The following is a 19,312-nucleotide window of genomic DNA, read 5'->3' as shown; positions in this document are numbered from 1 at the left end:
TCCCAGTTGCAGTGACATAAGATGACCACCAAGAAGAGCAACAGCAATGGAATAGAGCCTTCTGGAGCTTAGAAGACAAGCTGTGTGTGCTGCAGGGGGTGGGGCTGGAGAAGTGACCCAAGCCCCTTGGAGGAGCCCAGAAGATCATCTGCAAATATTAAAGAAACACACAAAAGAGAAACATGAACACAGTGTACAAATGTGGGGCAAAGCAGCCATTGGTAAGTCAGTGTAAGAGGAAAAGCATGAGAAGAGAGTGTAAAGTGTATCCTGTCCTGGTATGGAATTTGCTAGATTGTGTATTTCCTTTAACGAAGTCAGTTTCAGGGAGTCTGTTCTTAAGGCAATGTAGGTTTTCTGTACTGTGTTCCTTGCTCTCTTCTGAGTCTTGCTCACTAAATGAACTGTGAGCATCTGAATTATTCTGCAGTCTGTTTCAGGCAATCTAAAGTAGACTTTGCTTATAAAAATAAAAATAAAGTTACTCTTCAGAGTTCTTCCAGCCACCCCCATTTCCCAGTTTCCAAGCCCCTTCCACATATAACTGTTTGTTACAGTGGCACCTCCCTTCCAGGTGTTCTACCCACATAGTACAGTTTGCTGAGGCTGCTGTAGCGAACTGCCAATGGAGCCATTGAGAACGTTTCAGCTTCTGCCTTCCTCAAGGTGGGAGTGTCTGTGTCTCTGGAAGGCTCTGCACCTCAGCAGCTAGGTCACATTGAGACACTCTGCTGTGTAAGACAATAGTCAAAGGATCTAGAGATTAGGGTATGACCTGGAGAAGCGGGGCATTATTTAGCCTGACACATTTGGATGTTTTATACAATGGCCCACATTTTCATACTGGTTGTTAGTGTGGCTTTAAGAGCATGGCATAATGGAAATGGACCAAAGAATATCTTTCAAAATAACTGACAAGGGGTTCTCAGAGGTTGTAGGCCTGCATATTAATGTTACCTCATGTAACAAAACAAAGCATCATGGTTGCCCTTAGGAGACAGGATGAAGTGTCTGTCAGCTTGCAGAGGATGTCTGAGCAAATGGGGAGGTGATATCTATCCCCTTGACACACTGAATGCTTTGGTGTACTTGTAGCTTCAGCGCAAGACAATTAGTCTCTCCAGTCACGATATTAAATTAATTCTAATAATGATGCTATTTTAGTTTATAATATACATTTTGCTTCAGAATATGATGGGTAGCCAGGGTTCAGGAACATTTGGGGTTCCTCGGTATAAGTACAATGTCCTGTCATCTTTACAACTACAGCCACTGAAGTCTGCCCCGCATACAGTAAGCTGCCACACATGATCGAGGATTGTCTCGGTCACTGCCTGCAACCGACCATGGAGAGAAACGTCTCAGCTCAGAGTAAAAAGAGAAAAGAATAAAACATACATTTTCCTAACATTCTAAAATGGATGAGACAGCAGATGTGTCTGGTTTTGTTCTTTGACTACCAGGTTTGTATCTGTGGGAACATGTTTTCGAAGGCACTCTTGATCCCCCTGACGTGACTGCGCAATGGAGGGAAGGACAATTGATTGTAGGAAGAACACAGTACAGGTACTATTAGACAACACTGACCTTGCCTGCCGCGTGACGCCTCATGGACCTACTGGAGGGAATATACTCTCATAAGTATGCTCTATATTTTATCATATAGTATGCACAGTATATTTATACTTCTATAAACCTATTTTATATCTTTATGCTTCAGCTTGGGAAGAAAACAGAAATCAATCCTGGGAATGAATAAATAAATAAATAGGTCCTGCTTACACTTTAGTAAACGTTTGCTTATTAAATTAGACATTTCAAGGTAATTTTGGAGGGAAAGCTGGAGACCTGCCTCAGTGGCAGATGAGTTGCCTGGCATGTGCCAGGCCCCGGGGTCAGTCCCCAATGCAGAGAAGAGAGAAACTAAAAGTCTGTAAATAAATCCTGGGGAGTCTTATTTCTGTTTTGGTTTTAGCTGATGATATGGAAAACTTCATGTTCCGCATTTCATACACTTTACTGGTAAATGAACACAATGTTCTATGCCTTAGAGGATGAAAGTAAACATTACTTTCATGATTTTCTTTTCGTTCATAGTTAGGTTAACCTGGAAATACTCAGAGTCCAACTGTTACTTATTAAAACATTTTTATGTCATATTTACTATGATTTACGTAATTATGTAGGCTCCTTTTTTTTCCAAAATTCAAAACTGTTTCTGTTTTGATTTTTAGATTCTAAAAAACCAGTGCAATGCCAAGACTTTTAAGGATTTTACTTTTATTTAACTTACATATCACTGTATAATTCCTTAATTTTCAAATAGAATTAAGGTGATTTTAATTAGAAAAAACATAGTTTTATCATGAAGGTACTGTTTCCAGTTGGCTTTTAACGGAAATAAATATTAGTTGTTTTTACATGTTTACTTCATTTTTGTTATTGTTGTTGTTTCAAGACAGTGTTTTTCTGTGTAGTCTTGGCTGCCCTGGACTTGCTTTGTAGACCAGGCTGGCCTCAAACTCACAACGATCTGCCTGCCTCTGCTTCCTCAGTTTTGGGATTACAGGTGTACATCACTGAACCCGGCTTGTCCCGGTTTGTCTTCAATTAAATATTTTATATAATGTTAGTACATGAGGACATGAATACATGTTAGATCATGAATACATGATCCAGTCCAACCTGCATTCCCTCCCCTCCAGTTCCTTCTCTGTAAAACCCACCACTTCTCCCTTCAACCTTATGTTCACATGTGTGCCCACATACACACCTCGGCAGCCTGCAGCTACCAGCTGGTTTTGAGAACAGGTTTATGTGGAAGCTCATTGATTAGGCTAGGCTGTCTGGACAGTGAGCACCAGGGATCTGCCTCTCCATCACGACATCAGCCTTTCATCTTAGTTCAAGAATTGTCCTTAGGTCCTCATGCTCACGGCACAAGCACTTTGCCAACCCAGCTAGCTCCCTAGCCTGTCATTGCTGACTCTCTCAAAGGAATCATGCATGCAGTGTAAACAAGTATTTAGCCTCATTGTTCTAATCTCATTGTAGGTTGTGTGTATACTCCTAAGCTTCACACTAGTTAGATTTCACTGCTTGAAAGAGTAAGTGGATCTTAGTGGCAGGAAGGCTGTCATAGAATGTGCACCACCTTGGGTTCAATGGCCAGTACAAAAAAAAAAAAAAGTGAATGCCTATTGCATGCATAAATTGCTTTCTGTGTTTATAGTTGAGCAGTGAACATGTCAGTGGACTAACATTGCAGAGACGTTTCTGGAATTCAACTAGTCTATAGAATGGAATATGTGAGACTCTCATTTCTTCCCTGAAGGCACAGTCATGCGTGTCATCCTTAAGCTTATAATTACTTGGTATTACCACAGTGATAGAAAACATTGTTAACTACCACGAAGAAAGTCTAAGCCCAGTTTTCCTTTCTGAGGTTTGTACGCAAGATTTTACAATCATGGAAGAAACCTTGTTCTTTCCTCTTAGAGAACTTTGTAGTCAAGTTCTGTGACAGACTTTTAAAATACCTTATTAAAAAATGAAAAGTAGTAAATAATGTATGCAAAGTGAATGAAGTCTCATGGAATCGCAAGTTGTAGTCTCAGTCAAGTTACACTGATGCTAACTTAAGTGAGTTTCAAAACTCTACTGTTTGCACAGTTACTTCGACTGAAATGATTCCTCTGGGCTCGCTATATGGAAGTGCTTACTCTGAAGACATTTTTCAGTTGAAGCAAGCGGTAGAAAAATATATTGAACATTGTAAGTTCTGATGCTTACACATATGCTGAGTAACCCACAAGAGCAAATTAGAATTCTGTACATGATTATTTTCAGTTAATGGATTTTCAGTAATAACCTTAGATAATTAGAACACAAAGAACACAACACTCATTCTGTACATTATACTACTCATACACAAGCCTTATTTTTATAATGTTAGTGTATGGTAGGAAATTTTCGTGTTTTAAGCTAAGGGTTGGAAATACAGCTCAGTTAATAGAACTCTCACTGAACATGCGCACATCTGGGCTTGGTTCCCAGCGCCACATGGACAGGGAGTGGGGCGCACATTCTTATTCCTAGCACACTGAGAGTAAGGGCATCTGTAATTCTCTCCCTTAACTAGATGCGCAGGCATCTTTACCCCTTCTCTCTCAGGCCTTCCCTCACCCTGAGCTCTCTAGGAGGTGATCTCCCTACTCCAGGATGTTCTGCGCATTCCATCCTTCTCTTCTCAGACCATGTTCTGTCAGGTGCTGCCTCTCTCCTTCATTTTCCTCCCCCACTACATTCTGTTGATCCTCATCCGGAATTTCAGAATGGTTGTCCCCACTCACTGTTTTCACTTCCCAACTGCTCATTCCCTTGCACTTTGACTCCCAAAGTTCAGAACACTTCGGCGGCAGTGATTGCTTGGGGCAGCAGATGACAGTGTGAGTTTTGGAGCATGTCTATTCCTTTTATGAAGACTCTTAAAAATATATTGCAAAGAAGAAAATACAACATTCTCCAACTTGCTAACCATTCAGACTTAATATATCTCAGCTGTCAGGAATTCTCTATGTTTAACTTTCCTCCTAACAGAATAGTTTCCAATAAAACCTTTTCTTTGTTTCTTACTCTTTTTATTCTTCACTAAAGAATTGCTATTAGGAATTTAATGTATAATCTCACTCAGATTTTTATATTTCTACTGATGGAAGATATATAAGTATTTTTCCATACTTATTTTTATGTACTTTCATATTTACATAAAATTATCCTTTAAGGGCTGGTAAGATGACTTGCCAGGTAAAAGTGGTTGCCCTTAACTCAGACAACCTGAATTCAACCCCAAGGTCTGCATGGTGGAAGGAGAGAACCAACTCCTCCAAGTTGTCCTCTGGCTGTCACAAGCACGCCTTGGCACGCATGCACATAAATCCTTTTAATTATGCTCAGAATCTCCTGAAGCTTGATGCATTCCTTTACATTGTATCTTAATGCCTTGCCTTCAGTGAAGAAATGAGAGTCCACTCTCATATACTAGCTGAATTTCTACATCCAAAGCTTTCTATTATTCTGTCCCACTTGCTCAGAAGAACTTGCATTATACAAATTGCACTTCCAACAAGAATATTAATTAAATCTTATTCTAGATTTTATATAAAACGATTGAAATTTTCTTTGTTCAGTTTTGTTTATCTCTTGCTTGTGGTGTGTTGTTTTCAACAGCTTCATCACTGGCCCGGGTGTGGTTCCAGGGTACTTCTCCATAGACGTGGACAATGTGGTCCTTGTGTTAAATGGAAGAGAAAAAGTAAAGATCTCCCATGCCACCCAGTGGTTACTTTATGCACAGAATTTAATGCAAACCCAGAAACTGCAGCATCTGGCTGTTGTCTTGCTTGGAAATGAATACTGTGACAATGACTGGATAATGCAGTTCCTCAAAAGAAATGGAGGCTTTGTGGACCTACTTTTCATAACATACGACAGCCCTTGGATTAATGGCGCAGATGTTTTCCAGTGGCCTTTAGGTGTAGCAACGTAAGTACAAGATAAGAAAGGCATCCCTTGGGTGTTCTGAAGAGAACAGGGAAGATGGTGTTTTATTTTATTTTATTTTTAAACTCATAATGTGAATTTGAATTTATTTGGAATTTGCAAATTTGTTTGTAGATTTTATACAGACTTAGATAATAAGTAATGTGCTTGACAATTTGGCATAATAGAATTTATGACTTTAGCCTCCCCATGTGCTATTAAGCAGAAATCCAAATCTAGTCAGTTATCTTTTCCTCTGATACACTGTTATATTTGATTATGAAATATTTGCATATTTGAAAGAAAGTGGTAGATTTAATGCATCACACATGAAGATGGTGTTTTAAATGGCAGTAGGTTCACTGGTGATGAGGCAGGCCTATCTTTCCTACCATCAAAAAGAGTGGCCTAGAGCCTCAGTGGCAATAGTAACTACTTTGTTGTATTTTACCATCTTCTGAGGAGAAATGAAAAGTACTTGTTTGTTCTAAAAATGGATATAGGATAAAAATTTAAGCTTAATAGTGCCCTGAAGAGAGGTTTAGCAGAGAATGAACAAAGACAGAGCCATAATTCTAGTTTAAACAAATACTGTTGTGGCAATATTTTTATATACTGTATAGACTTCCCTTGGGTTTGTGATTGGCTGACTTGATGTTAATCTCAACTGTAAAAGCAGAGGTTAATTAAATGATAGTTTAGGATCCTCAATATATAATCATCCTCCAGTTTAAAAAAAATGGAAAACATTTTTTAAACTTTCTGTGGATAGATTTTTAATAGTAAGAGATAGGCTCTCAGTAGTATATAAACTTTCTGAGGTCAGGAGTTTTCTTCCCAGATTTAAAATAGTTCTGTAGAAATGGGCTATAGAGGTGGCTGGGGCAGTTAAGAACAATTACTGCTCATATAGGAAACTCAGATTCAGTTCTAAGCACCCACATGCTGTGTGTCTCATAGCCATGTGTGATTACAGTTCCAAGGCTCTGAATCCCTGTTCTGAACTCTGTGGGTGCTTGGCTACACATGGAGACAAGCAGGCACACAAATATACTAATATACACATAAATTTAAAAAAAGTAAATTTTAAAATAATGCTTATACACAGTAGGTACTCACATATTTGTTGAGGAAATGAATCATCTCACTGATAGAATTAAATCTGACATTCGTTATTATGTCACTGGTTACCACCATGTCTGAATTCAGACTGCTTTAGCTGTACAAATGTCACTAGAGAAATGCCAGGGACAGGTATTCCCACCCCTATGTGGACAACATTCCAAGCGAACAGGTTTAGGCTGGGACCAGCCTTAAAATTTCAAAAACTTTGTAAGTACACCCAACCTTCAGAAAAATCTATTTATTGAAAAGAGCCTGTATTTGTAGAAATGTTTATACTTTTTCCACATTGTATGACATCACCTACTCGCCTAATAGAAGACAGAAGCATAGTCATTTTGGTGTTGCCAACCTCACCCTGTTCCCGATGAGGAGACATTGGGTAGCATCCGGAAACCTTTTGGTTGTCTCAACTGAAGAGGGGGAATTATAACAACTGGTGTCAAGGGGGTAGAGCCGAGGAATGTTATTAAACATGATGCAGTGTATGGCACTCTTTAAAACAAAAAGTTATTTGACCCAAAATGCCATAATAATCTTGTGTACAGGATAGACTACAGGCACACATTTATATGCAAACCAGTGCCCATGGAATGAGCCCCCTCTGTAGAATAACAGGTTTGTTGTAAGCAGTGATTAATATATCTTCTAGTAAACTGCTGATAGTCCTAACATCTGTATAACCAAATCACGACACAGAGACTGGCTTTATTTAGTTAACCTAGAACACAGTGCTGGGCAATAATTACTCCATCCTAAACATCCAAGCCCTCATAGTTTCCTAACATTTAGATTTCCCATGTTATACTTGCTTTTTGTGAAATATTATGTCCAGGCCATCTCCACGTAGTTCCAAGATCTCTCCTCCAGCTCTCTCTCCTAGCTCTCCTCTCCTCCCACTGCCCTCTGGCTCCTCCCCTCTTTCCTGTCCTCTGGCTCCTTTCAGCTCAATATTGTGTCTAATTTCTTTATTTTGGGATGTTTGCACACAGTTGAGACAGTATGCTTAAAATAAGTATCACAAGGCAATATCCAGATTGAAACCAGACAGATGGGGGGGGGGGGGGGAATCAGCATTTGAATGAACAAGGGTAAGGTGTATACATTTCAAAAGAATGTTATACCAACACAGGTTTTATTCATTGTTTTATTCTTTGGAATTTTTTTGAAATTAACTCTTCAGAGATCATGATTATAACAGTATATTTTCTTTTTAGTGGACAAATAGGACTGTTTATGTCTATGGTGTACAATGTGCTTAGAAATCATTGTCCTTAACAGATGGCTTAACAAGCCAAGCTGAGGGGCATCCTACCATATAGTAATTCATTACTTGCTTTTATAGATACAGAAAGTTTCCCGTGGTTGAAGCCAGGTGGTCGATGCTGCATGATGAGAGGCCCTACATATGTAATTTTTTAGGAACTGTCTATGAAAACTCATCAAGAGAAGCACTGATGAACATTTTGAAACAAGATGGAAGTGATAAACTTTGTTGGGTTTCTGCAAGAGAGCAGTAAGTTCAATGTTTGCATGGTTCCTTCCTGTTGCTCTCCAATCCGAATGTCACCTTGTGTACAAATAGGTTTCCAGAGAAACAGTGGTAACTGCTTATTCCAGCCTCCTGTCTAAAGGTACAGTAGTAACTAAAACTTAGGAAACTGGCTTTTCTCCAGTCTTTCCCATTATAATCAGGAAACAAGTATTGATGGAGTAATGAAAGTCATTTTGCAATAATTTCTTTTGCTATTAAATAAACACATGGATTATAAAGCTGAGTGGCCAGGGAATGGATGCCTAAAACATATGCTTCTAGATCTAGAAATGTATTTTTTAATTGTGACAGAAATTGCCTTCTAGATGGATATCACTAATTACAATGAATTTAATACAATTAATGTTAATGTAATTGTATTAAATTCATTTACTCTGAGTTACCAAACAACTGCCAAATGCCAGAAACCATCTTACTCTTAATAACAGTGAAAACAAAACAAAAACAGTGCCCTCATGGCACTTGTTGGTGGAGACAAGTAAAACAGTGTGTGTCAGGAGATGGTAATGCCTTGGAAGAAGAGAATTAAAGACAAGAAGGCCACAGAGAGGACTGAGGTGGAGGGTAGAACATTTGTTTTCAAGGAGCGAAAGAGAGCACCAGGTGGAGGGCTACATTATATACAGGCCTGAAGAGGGCACAGGAGTCAGCAGGGTCCATTTAGTGAGGGGAGCCAAAGCAAAGGACATAAGGCATGGGGGGTGCTTACATAGCAGCTGAAGGGCTGGTGAGTGAGAGGTTGTATGAGAAAGGAAAGTCTTACTGGAGGAAAAGGACTAATAAAATGGTTCTGGTTGAGCTGAGTTAGAGGTCAGGTAGTACCCTCTGCTTCTGCTGCTTCTAGACCATTCTGTCCTAACCTCTTGACACCTCCTCAGTCTCCCTTTAGAGACTGGTGCTTATTTCACTAAGAGAATACAAATGGAAAAGAATGTCAGGCTCAGCTTCTGCATGTAAGTGGCCTATATATTCATTCCATTCTCAAGACCACAGCCAGATTGAATGATAAAATGTTTATTGCTTATGTTGTTCCCTCATCAGAACACTACAGGTGAGTCTTCTGTGAGCAGACTTTGTGGTTTTTGACTGCTCACCTCAGTTCCTCTATTTCCACCTTGCTGGCCTCCCGACCAGTTCTTGGACATAGCAAGCACAAGCATGACCTTCATCTTTGTTTATTCTCTACTCTTCCCCATGTCTGCACTAGCCTGCCTGTTCACATACAGCTCTTGATTCTGAGCCCTTGGCAGTGAAACATTCAGTAATCACCCATACGAAAATGCAGCCCTGTCACTCCAGAAGCCCCTCTGTGCTTTTCCTCACAGGGCTTCAGACTTTCTAGAAAATGTCCTGACTTAACTCAAAGACCTAATGCCCACCACTGGATACAGCACAGCTGCATCAGAGTAAGACGAGAGAACTCAACACTCGGGAATTACAGATTGAATGAATACACCCATTCGAAGATTGATCACCGGATATTTTTAAATATACAGCAATAAAATGTTCAGATTATTGTCAAATGTTCAAAACAAAAAACTTGTTTTAGGCAGTCTCATGTAGCACAGGCTGGCCTCAAACTCGGTATTTAGCCCAGGATGATGTTAAACTCCAGATTCTTCCTATGCCTCCCAACTTGTAGAATTAGGGAATTATATACCCAGTTTATGGATAGATGATGATCAATACTAGGTCTGAGTTCTAGCAGCTGGGCTATACCCACACCCCCAAGCCTTAAAGAAGTTTTAAGAAATGTGTTTGGTCCAACATTTTCAATGCCTCTCATATTTATCATCTCTATGATGTGTTCACAATTTTGATAACTGACATTAAAAGATTTGCTTCAAAAAAAATGACATAGGAAAGTAAAACTTTACAGGGATTTCTTTGTTGTTTGTTTAATTTCCTAGGTGGCAGCCTCAGGAGACAAATGAAAGTCTTAAGAATTACCAAGATGCTTTGCTTCAGAGTGACCTCACTTTGTGTCCTGTAGGAGTGAACACAGAGTGTTACAGAATATATGAGGCCTGCTCGTTTGGCTCCATTCCTGTGGTAGAAGATATGATGACAGCTGGCCACTGTGGAAACATGTCCAGTCACCACAGCACTCCTCTGCAGTTACTCAAGGCCATGGGTGCCCCCTTTATCTTCATCAAGGACTGGAAGGAGCTTCCTGCCATTTTAGAAAAGGAGAAGACTAACTTTACAAGAAAAGATTCAAAGAAGAAAAATGTTACTTCACTGGTACCAACACTTCAAAACAGAACTAAAGTGGAAATTTACTACTATTTTAGAAAGCTCATTTTTTATGAATAATAAAGGTTAATCATACCTAGCTGTAAGTGTGTGTTCGTAAGTGTGAATATGTACAGCACTTGATAATGTGGCTCCATCAACTCAGTTTCACAGAAGGGACCAAATGTTCTCCTTTTTGGCTACTGCTGTATACAAGATCAAAGAAATGGCGATATTTTACTGAGGCTGACCTGGCAAGATACTTAAGTGGTTAAAGGTGCTTATTGCCAAGGCTGATGAGCTAAGTGCAGTCCCCCAGAAACCACACGGTAAGAGAGAAGTGAATCTCATGGGCTGTCATGTAACCACCCCACCAGCGTGCACACACAAACACATCAATTAGGTGGATAGATAGATTGGTGGGTGGATGGATAGGTAGACAGGTGACACAGGTTCAGTTCTACCGAGATCAAGAAGCCAGCATTTACTGACCATGTTCACTGACTTTAACCCACTTTAGGGGCTGGAGTGCTGGCTCGGTGTTTGAAAGTGCTCACTATCCTTGCATATAGCCTGAGTTCAGTGCCCAGCATGCATGGCACACACTCAGCCATCTGTAAGTATTGCTCAGTAGGTCCTGACATGTTCTTCTGTCTTCCATGCACACAAGTGCATATGACACATAAAATAAAGAACTAACTGATAGAGTACTATTTACTAGGGCTGACATCTGGTCATGTCAGTAGCAGGATATATGCTGAACAATGGCTGCAAGGTTAGATAGCATCAATGAACTTAATGGCTCTTCTATACAACATGGAAATTATTTTAATATAATTGAAAGGTGCCTGAGTGGGTGTTACGTGCTTTCACAAACTGTATCAACTCTGAGGTGATTTGTATGTGAATTAGCAAGTTGTGGCTAGTACACTAAATATATAGTCCCAAAACATTGCACTTGATAACACGTTCTATTTTATGTACCAATATTAGAAATTGCAAGCTTTAGGGAAACAGCATTATATGTTAAAACACTGGTTATTGCAGTCAGAAAAAAAAAATATTAAAAACTTGTTTCCATGAGGATTTTGCTCAAGCCAACTAACTGGTCATACTCTCTTCTCAGTATGAAAAGCATTTGTGTCCTTAACATAGTAACAAGACAGCCAGCAGGAACAAGTGGGAAAAGTTTATTTTGGCTCATAGTTTGTGACATCTGCAGGGTACCAAGGCCAGAAAGGAGGCATGAATGGATGTATCCAGGCTAGCAGAACTGTCAGGCATCAACTATTTGCATCATGGCTGACCAGGTAGAAGAACGCCAGACTACAGAGAGGTGTGTAAAAATCTCACAGGACCTGCTTTGCCAGCCAGTCCCCTTCTAATGGCTCCACAGCCTTTAGAACAGACTCCATGCTGTGACTAGAGTTCAGGACGGTGAGTGTTCATCCTAGGAAGATGGCAGGATAGTGTAAACATGGAAGGTTAGGAGCCAACAGTTGTCAACTTGGCAATACCTGAGGCACCAGGTCATGTTTCTGGAGCTGTTAGCTTACTGCTGCTTGCTGTCTTACAGAAGATGGTTTGATGACACTATCTTAGCTGGTGATTGCTATGTGTCCCATCAGTCCAGCAGCCAATTACCTTGGATCTCAGGATGAAAAAAGAAAGAAAGGATTTTCAGTGTTTATCTGTAAGAGTGTCAAGTCTATCCCTTTTTGCAGAATTGAATTTGTGATAAAAGGAGGGAAACAGGCAATATAGATGCTTTGGGGGAGCTTGAGGAAATTTAAAAGGTGATCTGAAATCTTTTAGAACAGGTTCTGCTGAAATCATGCTAAAAGTTCAATAGTACTATTATTCAAGTAAATACCTTTCAAAACTTGTCCAGACCAACAGATACAGCTGTGTTCAGTCAACATAAAACAGATACACTGAACCAGATAGAAGAAAAAGCAGGCAACAGCTCTGTACTTACTGGCACAGGAGATGAATTTCTGAACAGAACACCAATCGCACAGGCACTAGGATAAATGGAACCTTATGGAACTGTAAACCTTCTGTAATACAAAGGACACTATCAATTAAAGTAGCACCCTACAGAATGCAAAAATATTTTTACCAACTCCACACCTGATGGAGGACTAATATCCAAACTATGTAAAGAACTCTAGAAACTAGATAACAAAAAAAGCAAATAATCCAATTAAAAATGGAACGGGGGCTACAGGTTAGTCAAAAAATGGACGCAGGCACTAAACCTCTTTGCATAGGAACTTATTCTGGTCCCAGTTGACAATGTGACCAACTGCTTGAGCTCCAGCTACCAACTAGGTCTTCCTATATATATCAACTTTACCCTTGAATTGTGGATGACAGTATGAACTCTCTCCTTGCTTTGTCAAAATATTTTTTCATAGTAAACAAGAAAAGGAACTAATACGGAAAATCAGTACTGGGAGTTGGGCTGTTGTTACAATACCCTGACCATGTGATTCTTAATACTTTGGAAGTGAGTTGCAGAAGAAATGTGGAAGATTGGAGAACTTCAGGCAACAAAGTCCTTAAGTGCTGTAATGAGAACTTGATGTAGGATGCTTGAATGACAGGAATGCTGATGGGTTATCCCCTAGCTATCTGCTCCCTAGGTTGTGTCAGAAAATCTTGAATGCATCATAAAAGCAGCAGTGGGAGCATAATCTTATAAAGTATGTTCTGGAAATCTCTGGACTTTGTAAAATAAAGACTTCATAATACCATTATAAATTATGCAATGAACAGAAAAGGTTAAACTATTACATGTAAAACCAATTATTATGAAACTGGAACTATTGAGGCTAAATACTAAATCACAGTGAGGATGTGAAGGGGAATAATACTCTTAATGAATAACAAATTAATTTCAGTTTAATCTGTACCAAAAATGTTAAAGTAGCTTTAAGTTGAGTACCCTTTTTCGAATAAACAGTTTGGTACAGCACTTAAAATATGGCTGAGACTTATATTAAAAGATACCTGTGTTGAAAATGTACGTTTGGAAATACTTCACTCAACTTCCAAAAAGACAGATCTCCTTACTTTCAGAAAATAAAATGTTTTTATTTGTTTATCTATTTATTAAAATTTTAACAAAGAAGAGACTTCATTCAGATGCTAGCACCAGATACCCACGGTGTGAAGACTGTGCCTGAGAGTGCTCTCAAGATGCAGTCCCAAGGTACATTACTCATGTGTTTATAAAGGCTCAAAGGCTGTGTCCATCCTGGCTTTTTGCACCTAGAGGCTGGAACACTGGCAGACTTCCTGCCTTCATGTCCTCAGACACCTCCATCTAGGTGCAGTCAAGGGCAAGCAAGCTTGTCCACAGGAATGACCACATACTGTCTGTATCCTCCATGAACAAGACCAGGCAATCACAAGAACAACGCCTAGCATTCTGAGACCTCCTCTGTCCTTGGACAAGTAGGACTTACAGGCTAGACACACTTTTTGTTTTATAGTTCTCTTAAGCACAGCAACTTGAAACATAATGTTCACCATCACTTCCATCCCCCACTTAAGTTGTATCCTGAGTCAAGTTCTTGACCCTGTGCTGAGTATCTTTGAAAGGTACAGGCTAGATTTACAGGTTTCTTTATGAATTCTATACCCCATATTAATTAAACTAAGTTCTCCTGGTAGTCTTCCATAAAGCAGAAGGAAACGGACAAAAGGAGAAGTGGGTGAATGGGGACAAGACCCACCCTGCTGCAGAAGAATGTCCAGGCCTGCAGTATGAGATAGGGTGCCTGGCAACCAGTCCAGAGGGCCACAGCTCCCCCATCCAGGACATTCTGGGTGTAACTTGAAGATCAGATATCCACCAGATGTCGGGGGCAGGCCTGACTGGACGTGGGTGCCTAAAACGAACCAATGATATTTAAAGTCAACTACCCATAAGCCCATTCACCCAATCCTGTACTGCCAAGCTTGCAACCCCCACGCCTCCCTTGCTTTTTCCTTTAAAAACCCCATGCCTTTGTCTCTCGGGACTGTTCCCTGATGACTTGCAAAGCAGCCCCATCACTCACTGGCCTGAATAAACCTCTTCTGATTGAGGCAATCCATCTCCAAGTTACCTTGATCTGTCTCTCTGGTAATTGGGATCTCGGTGGGCCTAACACCTGTTCACATTGGGATTTAATAAACATCAGTATACTGGCACCCAGACCAAAATTTCTGTATCTAGTTAAGACATTTATGATGCATAATCCAGCAATGATCAGCAGAAGCAGAAGTGTCTGGTGTTCTGCAATAGCTGAAGACAGAGTTATCACCCGGAAAATCAAAGAAATGAGAATGGCAACCATGGGCTTCCCCTGTTCTGGGTCATTTTTCTGTCTGCAGTTGTAGGGGTTTGTTTGTTTGCTTGTTTTTGTTTTTGTTTTCCTGAGAGTACAGGAATCTCTAATGATTGCTGAGTGGTTTGCATAGAACAACGTTTTCTCTTACAGCCACACAATCACATCCTTGTTCTGCACAGAGTATGGTGAGTGCTCTATCATGTTATCGTGTTGCAAAACTGCTTCAGCTAATGGATCAACCTGCTGATGGATCTTGATCTAGTTGTTTTACAGGTACCTTTTTTTTTTTTTTTTTTTTTTTTTTCTAACAAGGGAGCCTGGAGGTCAGTATGAGCCAGCCTGGTTTGTTGGGTAGGCACTCCAAGTAGCCATTTGTCTTCCTTGCCAGAGAGTTTCCTTTGGACTGAACCTTTTCAGTCTTTTGTTGAGGATAAGGGGTGACATAGATGATTTTGTAAATGGGCCTCAACTGAAATTAGGATGCCATTGTAGGGGCCCAGGAAGCCTGGAATGTTAACCAAAGCCTGGGAGGGGATTCATTCAGGAAATGGGGCACTCATCAGAAGCATCTGGTTTCCTGATCAAGGTAAAAGACTGGAAGCAATCACAGCAGCTGGACTGGAGCACATCACCTAGCAAGCCCAGGCTCTCCACTTTTGTAGGACTGCCTGGGGCTTGGGTGCTGTAGATCACTTTTGAAGTGCTTTATTGTCTGATTCTGGTTCCTGGGTGGTGACTGTCAGGTGAGTGGAAATCTGCTGAGACATATTCAGACTAGGGACAGAAGCTAAAGTTAAGGAACTTAAAGGAAACTCTTACATTTGGAGCACCCCTCAAACACACACACACACATATTCCATCAGGAACAGGCAAGAGTTGGGGAATCTTAGTCTGTTGATTGGAGTTCAATTGACCTGTGACAGGTAGATAGATCCAAGTTGCAAACCCAGTGAGGCTCACATTAATTCTTTGAAGTTACAAAAGATGAACTTCTGGAGCCTTCTACTTTTAAGTCATAATAAAAGCTTGGGGATTAAAAAAAATTATCTGGGGTTAAAAACATCAACATTCTTTTCTTTGTCCAGAGGTCTGGACAGAGGTGGTTTTAACATGATGAGAAGTAATTTTAGGTATCAGAACTCCATTGATTACTATGTTAAAACTTTGAATTTTTGAAGTCTTGATATCACATATATATATATATTTTTTTTTGGTTGTTCTGTTTGGTTTTTCAAGGCAGCCCTGGCTGCGATATTGAGCTTCTCCCAGGATGAGGACAGGTCTTGGCTAAAGTGCCCTGTCTTCACGTCAGAGGTTTGGAAGGAGAGCAATCTCAGCATGCAGATGTATGAACAGGTTCCAGCTTACACTGTTGGATCTTGTCTCGGACATCTGCTTTCCAGTTCTCTGGGACAACCTCACTACACCATGCAAGGAACAGCAGGCACAGGATCTTGCAAAGTATGTTCAAAAAACTCCAAACTTTATTAAATAAAAACTTTATTGAATAACAACACAAATGTAAGATTTACTGCTAATAAAAAATTAAAGTTTCCTGTATAAAAATAGATTATCATGTAGTTGGCAATATTCACACTAAATATATTAAGTCTATACCAATAGTGGGGCTAAGGTGACAGAATATAAATATTAACATGACATATTAAATTTCAGCTTAATATATACAAAGAAAACATCTTAAAAATAGCTTAAGAATATATATATTTATATATATAATATATAAAATATATTTTTATTTATATATAAATATTTGTTTATTTAAAATATATATAAATATATATATATATTTTTGGAATAAACAGTTTAGTACAGCCCTCAGCCGGATGAGGATTCAAGGAGTCCCGGGTTTACAACGCACATCTACCATTAGTTACTCCTCTTCGGAGAATAAAATATGTGTCTTTACTTCCAGGCTGGGAAGTATCTTGAGATGCCTCCGGCGGGTTTCTTACTTCTCCTGGATTGCTCGGGTCCCATGAACAGCAGCACACTGTGGCTCTTCTGTGGTAGCACACAGTACCGGAAGGCAACCGGAGATTCACTGGGAGACAGGCAACTGGTGGCCTTCCTTTCAGAAATAACTAATGCAAACAAGCAGTCGAGAACGAAAGGCCGAAAAGCACCGGAAGCCGTCCACTGCCAGTTAGCTAAAACTTGTGAACAAGAACAGCAAAATTCAATCCAGCATCGACCTCAGTCACAGATAAATCTCGAAAGCCGCGTGCTTGTGAGCATGCGCTGTGCAGGCCAGATAGTTTCTAACTTTCGGTGGGCACACGTGTCTTCTGTTGTGGTTGTTTCTGTCCCGACAGGGTTTCTCTGTGCAGCCGCGGCTGTCCTGGCCACAGTCTTTACACTCAGAACTTGTTCAAGGCTCTTCCACACCCAGTACCTGCAGTCCTTAGCCTCACCTGGGAAAGAGCTCGGAGCAGCTGCCTCGCAGTGGCCGCCAGGGGGCGCTGCTACAGTAAGCGCTTGTGCAGGATCTCCCACACCATCTTCTTCCTGAACAGAGGCATGTGCTGCTGGGAGAAGGTGATGGGCTGGCCCCTGGAAATGTAATCTGCATATTTACAGGGGAACACACTGCAGTCGCTCTGGTTCAGCTGCTGAGGAATCTCCTCTGCCGACATGCTGTGTTGCTTCCACTCTGCAGGGCTCAGGTCGCTGTTCCTTCTCACTTTGCTCTCCTCCCGCAGATAGCAGAAAAGCAGCTCAAGGATGCCAGGTCTCTTCTGTCCCATGGAGTCCAGGTAGACAATACTCTTCTTTCTTAGGTCTGTGACCACCAGGCTCCAGTGCATGCCCAGGTGAACTGGGACCAGGAGAAGTTCCTTGGCAAAGATGTTTACTGCCCGGGTCCATCTTCTGACTGACCTGTAGCCACCAGACTTTAACTTGGTGTAAAAGAAGGTATTAAATGCGTGAAGTGCCGGGTAGCCTTGACTTTGATTTCTTTCCATGAGAAGATTCATGTAAAAATTGATGACTTTGTCGTTGAGCCACTGGGTGTTCCTTAGGGTCCACAGGTCTCCTCGAGTCATTTGCAGTTTGAAGGCACAGCTCAAGATCTCATCTTTTGACCCAGGGCCTAGCGCACTGCTGATTTCTTTCTCCATGTCCACTGTGACATCAGGACCACGGTCCAGCCCTCTGCCCTTCTCTTGGTCTTCAAGAGCCTTTTTCTTGACCTCAGGTGTTGACACTTTGCTGTTGGGCATGCCATTGCTGACACTGTCTGTGCAGATTTGAGGTATTTCCGATTCATGATTCTGCCTTTCAGCACAACCTTTGATACTCTTCGAGTTGTCCATGGTGCTTGTGTGAGTGCTGTGAGGGCCTGAGCTCACGGGGACATCAGGTTGGAGGAGTTCCAACAGCCCTGGGAACTTTTCATTGTGGTGTTTCTGAACTTCTTCCTCCCTGTTGCTGTGGGGTGGGTTGAGACCCTGGCCTCCACCCACAGACTCCTCAGTCACAGCCTCTTCCTCAGGGCCTTTGGCACACTCTGGGGCCATTAGCTATAACGGACCCTTTTCCTGGGGTGTCCATATTCGGCTCTTGTCAGGCTCTTCATCCCCAAGCTCTGTTTCATGCTGTTCCTGTTTCAACTTCTTCCAGGACTGGACTGGCTTTTCGGAGCACACATCATCCTCTTCCTCTTCTTGGCATTTCCTCTTCGGGCCTTTCTCTGGCTGTTCAGGGCTCATTCTTTTACCCTGCTTGCAAGGCTGCCTTATAGAGGTTCTACTCGGATTGTCTTTGCTCAGGTGTTGGCTGCCGGCCGCGACACAGCTTTCTGATGTCCAAGTCAAAGTGCAGGTCAGCTGGGCATTCTGTGGGAGTTCTTGGGTTGTTCCCTTGATGGCTGAAGGGTCCCTTAGTCTACTGGGAGATATCTTATCCACACCAGACATGGTGGTTCAAGATCAGAAACCACAGGGGAAGAGCACAGGTTTCCTTTGGCGCTGGGGTCAGTTAGGCCAGGAAGACAGAAGGAGGTGGCAGTGTCAAAGAACACTTCTCACATAGCTGATCTTCTCTAATCTTGTCTTTCAGGTGGCATTTCCTCAGTCCCCCTATAGAAAGGTTTGTGGAGTTCCGACTCTGCCTTTTGTTTTTTCCCTACTGAGAGAGAAGGATCACTCTAGGGCACAAGGAGCCACTGTAGAACCTGAAATTGTGGAAATCACAATGAGTGTCAGAGACTTTCAGCCAAAGACAGCAGTCAACACACTTTAGAAGCAAGACTACTGTGTGCCTCCCTCCACTGTCACCAAGGCTCAGGAAGTCCAGTTTCCACAAGCTGGTTATGATGTGGTTTTATGCACCAGGGCAACATTCATTGGTGAATGGAGGCCCTGCCTACTATCCCCAGGTCTAGGGTCTTAAAGCTTGTTTTCATTCCTGGAATTCCTGTTGGAACTCCTGCTGGCTGAAGCAAACCCAAGATCAGTAAGAACTCAAAGGAGCAGAAGTTCAGCACATATCATGA

The 19,312-nt window shown here is 41.2% G+C and overlaps 1 pseudogene; it reads left to right on the top strand.

Annotated features, from left to right (window-relative positions):
* The first annotated feature begins 151 nt into the window (after nt 1-151).
* On the top strand, nt 152-10,544 carry LOC132648701 (ribitol-5-phosphate xylosyltransferase 1-like; annotated as a pseudogene).
* Nucleotides 10,545-19,312: the final 8,768 nt, after the last annotated feature.

The sequence above is a fragment of the Meriones unguiculatus genome, chromosome 17 (genome assembly GCF_030254825.1).
Source record: "Meriones unguiculatus strain TT.TT164.6M chromosome 17, Bangor_MerUng_6.1, whole genome shotgun sequence".
Taxonomy (NCBI): Eukaryota; Metazoa; Chordata; class Mammalia; order Rodentia; family Muridae; genus Meriones; species Meriones unguiculatus.
This window is presented reverse-complemented; position numbering and strand designations above follow the sequence as displayed.